General features: G+C 46.7%; 1 pseudogene; it reads right to left on the bottom strand.

The window, feature by feature from the left end:
* Nucleotides 1–332: 332 nt before the first annotated feature.
* On the bottom strand, nucleotides 333–6,395 carry LOC135230348 (midkine-like; annotated as a pseudogene).
* Nucleotides 6,396–6,906: the final 511 nt, after the last annotated feature.

Below are 6,906 nucleotides of genomic sequence, written 5' to 3'. Positions count from 1 at the left end.
GCGGGCAGGCAGACTCCCTGACTGTGAACCCCAGCTCCAACACTTACCAGGTGCCTCACCTTGAACGGTTCCTCACCTCACTGTCCTCACCTATAAATGGGGAGAATAGCCATACTTACCTCATAGGATTATTGTGAAGCTTAAAAGAACAAATAAGAGCACTTTGAACAGTTCTTGACACGTTGCAAACACTATGTGTTAGCTATTGCTGCTGTTATTTATGATTATTATTAGATACAGATCAGCCCTCTGATCCTAGGTCTCTGGTCCAGGGATTCTCAATTCCACCTGCATGTTAGGAGCCAGCAGGGATGTTTTACGTAATAGCCATGCCTGGGCCTTATAGCAGTCAATGTAATCAGAGTCTCTGGGACCAGGTCCAGGAAAGGGTTAAGAGGTGCTTCTAGCCCTCCAGAGCTTAATTTTAGCAGGTGAGACAAAACTAATACGCACCTAACTGTCAAGAAAGCTAAGGATTGCACTTGACCACAACTGATGCAACCTAGGAAAGCAAGGATCAGGAGGAAAAGAAGGGCGGTTTTGTTTCTTCATTCAAATAGAAATGGTTGAAGGGTTAAAACCAAGCGCATTTCATGCGGATTGTTGTGGTTGTTAGTTGCCATCAAGTGGGCTCCAACTTGTGGCAACCACACGTAAAACAGAAGAAAACATTGCCTGGTCCTGTGCCATCTTCATGGTCATTGTTACGCTCCAGTCATTTGTTGTGGTCATTGTGTATTTTAAGTGCCTTCCAATCTAAGGGGCTCATCTTCCAGGCCTATATCAGACAATAGTCTGTTGTGATCCATAAGGTGTCCATTGGCTCATTTTTGGAAGGTCATCACTAGGCCTTTCTTTCTGGTCTGGCTTAGTTCAGAAGCTCCACTGAAACTTACCCACAGTGGGTGACCTGATTGATACTTAAAATACCAGCAGCATAGCTTCCAGCATCATAGCAACACACAAGCCACCACAGTACAACAACCTGACAGATGCAAGGGAGAGGGTGTGGATTTGGGAAGGTCTGAAGACTTGTTTTGGAACAGGGAAAGGAGATGGGCAAACAGTTAACAAAGACAAGCAAGCTGAACGCACACGCCACATGCAATGACCATTGCCTCGCATAAGGTTGAGCACTTAGTAGGTACTCAGTGAACACCTAATGAAAGAATGAATGAATGCCTACATATCTTTTGAAACTCCACATTTGTAATTCTGAGATTTCTGTGTATTTTGTCATGCCAGTCACCTTGAGAGCTTAGACATTTATTCATCCTTCATTCACTCCCTTCATATCTTTATTGAGCACCTACTGTGTACCATGCCCTGGATGCTGGTAATGCAAAGAAAGACACAGAGGATTGGTTCCTGGCCTCAGTAGATCACAACCTAGACAGGCAACCCACAAAAAAGTAACAAGAGAGAAAGGATGGGAGGTGGGGGTGGGGCAGAGGAAAGAGTGGGTAGGGGAAGGATGTGAGGTGTAATGAGTGCTGAGAACAGATTTGGCTGTTCTGTTATCAGGGCCTGTGTTCGCAATCCTGTCTAAACAAACATTCAATAAATGTATTCGCGTTTATTATCCAAACTCATTGGCCTCAAGGTCCCCAGGCATTTGGGGAGGTGCTTTCTTTTTCCTTAGTGAACAAGAGGTTTTTAAAAAGTGATAGACTTCCAAACATATTCCAGACTGATTCTCCCAACAAATTATTTAAAATTCCCTCAGAATCTGAGCCTGGCATCCAGGTTTCTCCAAATCTGTTTTTCCATATTCTAATTTGGCTCATGTCTTGGTGGTTCAGTGGTAGAATTTTTGCCTTTCATGTGGGAGACCCAGCTTCCAATCTCAGCAAATGCACCTCATGCCAGCCACCACCTGTCTGTCAGTGGAGACTTGCATGTTGTTATTAAGGTGAACAGGTTTCAATGGAGCTTGCAGAATAAGATGGGCTAGGAAGAAAGGCCTGGTAATCTACTTCTGAAAATCAGCCAATGAAAACCCTACAGATCACAACGTTCTGATCCATAACCAATCATGAGGATGGTGCAGGACTGGGCAGTGTTTAGTTCTGTTGTGCATGGGGTCTCCTTGAATTGGGGGCCAACTTGGTGGTAGCTAACAACAAATAACATCTCTAGCTCATGTTTTGCCCTTAGGAAAAATCTGAGTTCCCCTGTCTGATTTCACCCATCCCAGGTCCAAAGAGCTGGGTCTTCTCTTCCAACCTCAGCCTAAGTTCTCCCAGTGTGAGAAATGCCTCTTCCCTGAGGGCCCTCAGATTCACCTGAGGCCCTCTGAAAGACACCAGGAGAAAATATTTTACTCTATGAGCAACATTGTGCTAAGCATGCTACATCTGTAAGTTCATATCACCCTTGGTAGGTAGGTTTTACAGATGAGGAAATGGGGCTTGGAAGAGGGGAGGCCCATGGTTGTAGTCATATACAAGGCTGCCACATACAGCTTTCCAGGCTGTGCACTGCACAAATCCAGGTGGTTACATTCATAGATTATGTGAATTAGCTGGTAGAGCCAGTAACAGGATTTGAACCCAGGTCTTTCTAGCTCTACAGCCCATGCTCTTAATCCCTGTGCTACACAATCTCTTGGAAAAGACCTGTGAGGAACCTCAGAGACCACCTTGCCCAGAGATTGTAAACTGGGGGAACTGAGGGCCATATCCAGCCTGTTTTGTTTGGCACATTGGAGTCAATATTTACAAATTAGAAGATTTCACCTAAAAAACTAGATTTCTGTCTTCTGAAGAATCAAACACTGGGCCACATTTTAACATGGTGACATCATTTGGCTGGAACAGAGTGGCGTCTCCCCCTTTAGCCAGAGTGTGAGTTCTCTGCTCCACTGAAGTCTTCACACCACCCTTTGGTGTCATACTCCCACCTGCCTCACTCATGTACATCACTTCCCTGGCTCCCGTAGGCATTTGACTGTTCTTCTTGCTACAAATATTCAACATACATACATGAATCTTGACTTCCAGATACTCTCCAAACTGAATATGCCTCCCCATCATTGTTCATGCTGTTCCTGACCTCTGGAATGTCCTGATCTGTTTTTCCACCTGGGAAACTCCTACTTGTCATATAAGATCGGGATGTCACCTTGATGAAGCCTTCCATGAATGCCTCCGATTGCCCCTGACCTAAGCATTGTTGTTGTTAGTTGCTGTCCAGTTGGCTCTGACTCATGGTGACCTTATGTATAGCACAACAAAACACTGCCCAGTCTTGCACCATCTCCGTGGTCTTTCAGTTTCAGTCTATTGTTTTAGCTATTGTTTCAGTCTATCTCATTGAGGGCTTCCTTCATTTTCGCTGACGCTCTACTTTACCAAATATGATGTCCTTTTCTAGTGATTGGTCTTTCCTGATAAAGTATCCAAAGTAAGTGAGCTAAAGTCTTGCCACCCTTGTTTCTAAGGAACATTCTGGTTTTATTTCTTCTACGACTGATTTGTTCTTCCTTCTGGAAGTCCATGGTAAAATCATATTATTCAGTAAGCATTACCAAAAAACCCGTTGCTGCTGAGTCAATTCTGACTTACAGCAACCTTATAAGACAGAATAGAACTGCCCCATAGGGCTTCCAAGGAGTAAGGAGTAGCTGGTGGATTTGGACTGATGACCTTTTGGTTAGCAACCGTAGCTCTTAACCACTGTACCACCAGGGCACCTCAGTAAGCATTGGATGAGCTATTGTTGGTCTCCTCACTAGATGATGCGCTTCTTGAGGACAAGGAATATGTCTTTGATCTCATTTACTCAGAGCCAAGCATGATGCCTCGGCCAGAATTGACACTAAACAGTGTTTATTCCTCCTGTCTTCCCCCCATCTTCTCCCTATAGGCTGAGAAACTGAGGCTCAGAGAGCACAAAGCACAGACGTCCCAGAGCACACAGCACAGGCTGTGTAGAGCAGAAGCCATTGGTGACCAAGTATTCTCAAGACCTCATTTTACAGATGAGCCCCTGGGTGGTGCAAATGGTTAACATGCTTGGCTTCAATCTAAAAGGTTGGTTGTTCTTGTCCACACAGATGTGCCTCAGAAAAAAGGCCTGGCAATCTACTTTCAAAAAAATCAGACATTGAAAACCCTGTGGAGCACAGTTCTCCTCTGACATACGTGGGATTGGTTTGAGTCAGAGTTGATTGGATGGCAACTCTTTTTGTTTTCATTTTACAGAACAGCAAGCTAGGGGGAGAAGGAACTTACTCAAGGTCTTACAGTTGGTCTTTTTTTTTCTTAGTAACGGTGTCCCCGTGGGGAAGAACAAAGGTGGAAGGAGGGAGGGACAACCAAAAATCAAATACTTTTGGGAGGAAGCCCAAGTTTCCCAGAATCCCTTGTCCCTCCCTACTTTGGGTGCTTGGGGGTGGGGTGGGGAAGTGAAGGGGAAGAGGCAGGGTGTGATTGATAAAGCTAATGAGTAGGAAAAAGGCACTGGTGGGTTATATCTTGGGCCTGCAGGAGGGAGGGTAAAGCCAGGAGCTCCTCTGGATCTAGGCCTGGGCTCCAGTCCTTTCCCTTCCCTTTCTTGGCCTTGGTCTTGGCTTTGGTCTTAGGGTGCAGGGCTTCATCATGAGGATGGTCTCCTGGCACTGGGCAGTATACCACGCCTTCTTTGGGGTGCCTGTGCCCCCATCACACACATGCCAGCTCTCAAACTTGTACTTGCAGTAGGCTCCAAACCCTTCTTCCAGTTGCAAGGCACTTAACACCTGACGCGCTGAGCCTGGGCCCTGTAGACGCCCTCAGGGAAGCCCACAGAGAAGTTCTTGCTGCTGGGGGTGCAGGGCCTCCAGGTCCACTCCGCGCACTTGCTCCCCAGGCCGTCCTTCTTCACTTTGTCTTTCTTTTTGGCCACTGAGGAAGTGAGCACCAGTAGGGCAAGGAGGGTGAGGAGGAGCAAGGCTCAGTGTTGCATCTTGCTTCTGGCTCTGCCTCGCTCCCTCCCACGCTCGGCCCATACAGTCAGTCTTTTAACTTCTAGTGCTCTTGCCAAACTCCACATTAGAGTTTGCACCTGCTAGGCTGTTGGTGACATTCTTGAATTCTATTTCTTAGCAGAGCCAGGAGCCTTGGTGGCGCAGTGGTTAAAAGCTTTGGCTGCTAACCAAAATGTCGGCAGCTCGAATCTACTAGCTGCTCCTTGGAAACCTTATGGGGCAGTTCTACTCTGTCCCATAGAGTTGCTATAGGAATCGACTTGATGGCAATGGATACGGGTCGCAGAGCGAGGGAGTTTCCCTGGGTTTCCGGAACGTCTTGGCTGGACTGGTGCCCGCACCGAAGATGGAGAGCCCTGGGCATTTCTCAATTCTCTTCTCTCCCTGAACTAGAAGATGGCTTCCTCACTCAGTCCATTTTAGAGTTGCTGAAAGGAAAGTGGAGGAAAAGCTCATTGGTAGGGTTGGGGGCTGCCCGTGGCCCAGCCACACTGCTGTCCTTATTAGTCTATCTCTCGTCTGGTCCCAGGATCTGAAGGGCTGCCAGCTCCCCTGTGTGAAGACTACTCATAGACTAGCGAGGGCCTGGCTTTTGGGCATGCAGCCAAACCCACATTGGGGCTCCCTTCTTTCCCAGCTGCAACTTCCTGGTAGCACAGTGGTTAAGTGCTCAGCTGCTAAGTCACCTGCTAACTGGAAGGTGGGGAGTTTCAACACACGAGTCTCTCAGTGGGAGAAAGAGGTGGCAGTCTGCTTCCGTAAAGATTGTTGCTGTTGTGTGCAGTCAAGTCTATTCTGACTCATAGGGACTCCATAGGATAGGGTAGAACTGCCCCATAGGATTTCCCAAGAGTTGCTGGTGGATTCCAACTGCTGACCTTTTGGTTAGCAGCCTGAGCTCTTAATCACTTCACCACCAGGGCTCCTCTGTAAAGATTACAGCCTTGGAAACCCTATAAGGCAGTTCTACTCTTTCTTATAGGGTCACTTTGAGTAGGAATCAACTCAACAGCAATGGGTTTGGTTTTTTGTTTTCTTTTTTAAATCTTTACAGAAGCAGATGACCACGCCTCCTTCCATGCTACTGCTGGGTGGGTTTAGGTTAGCAGCCAAGATCGCAAACTGCTTACACCACCCAGGGTCCCCCACTCCCTGCTTACCTGGCTGCAACTTCTTTCCAAGTCCTAGCCTCTGACTTTTCCTGCGATCAGGACGTGTTCCAGACCACAGCTCTCAACTATTCTTGTTCTCTTTCCTTTGGTGACCGTGTTCTGGTCCCTATCTGATTTGTTTCACTAAACACTCCTTCTGTGATAGGCTTTGGGTTGAGGGTGTAGGGTCCCTACCCTTCCAGAGCTGAGAGTCCAGTGAGGAAGGCAGAGAACAATAGTTACAACAAAGCGAATTAATAATATAAATAAATAAAATAAAGCAAAATAGTTACAAAATGTGATGAGATACTATGATAAGGGAATATACCAAGGAAAAATCAAACCTGTTGCCATCGAGTCATTTCTGACTCATGGAGACCCCATGTGTTACGGAGTAGAACTGCTCCATAGGGTTTTCTTGGGTGTAATCTTCATGGAAACAGATCACCAGGACTTTGTTCCCTGGAGCCTCTGGGTGGGTTCGAAATGCCCACCTTTAGGTTAGCAGTCAAGCACAAACCACTTGCACCACCCAGACTTCTTAAGGAAGCATAAGACAGGGGGAATATTGACAAAATGGAAGTAGCATAAATATTGCCATTCCATCAATGCAATGTCATGCAGTCATTAAAAAGAGTATTACTATCTCTAGTGACTGGTCTGGAAAGATGCTCATGGTATGCTGTTGTCAAAGGCCACCGAGCAGAGACCAGTAGGAGCACGCCTGTGGTCCACGGCTGGCTTTATATGGTTTGCTGCCCCCCAGGAGAATGCACTCCAGGGATC

Source organism: Loxodonta africana, chromosome 2 (assembly GCF_030014295.1).
Source record: "Loxodonta africana isolate mLoxAfr1 chromosome 2, mLoxAfr1.hap2, whole genome shotgun sequence".
Taxonomy (NCBI): domain Eukaryota; kingdom Metazoa; phylum Chordata; class Mammalia; order Proboscidea; family Elephantidae; genus Loxodonta; species Loxodonta africana.
Note: the sequence above shows the minus strand (reverse complement) of the source record. Positions and strands in the feature narration are given on the sequence as shown.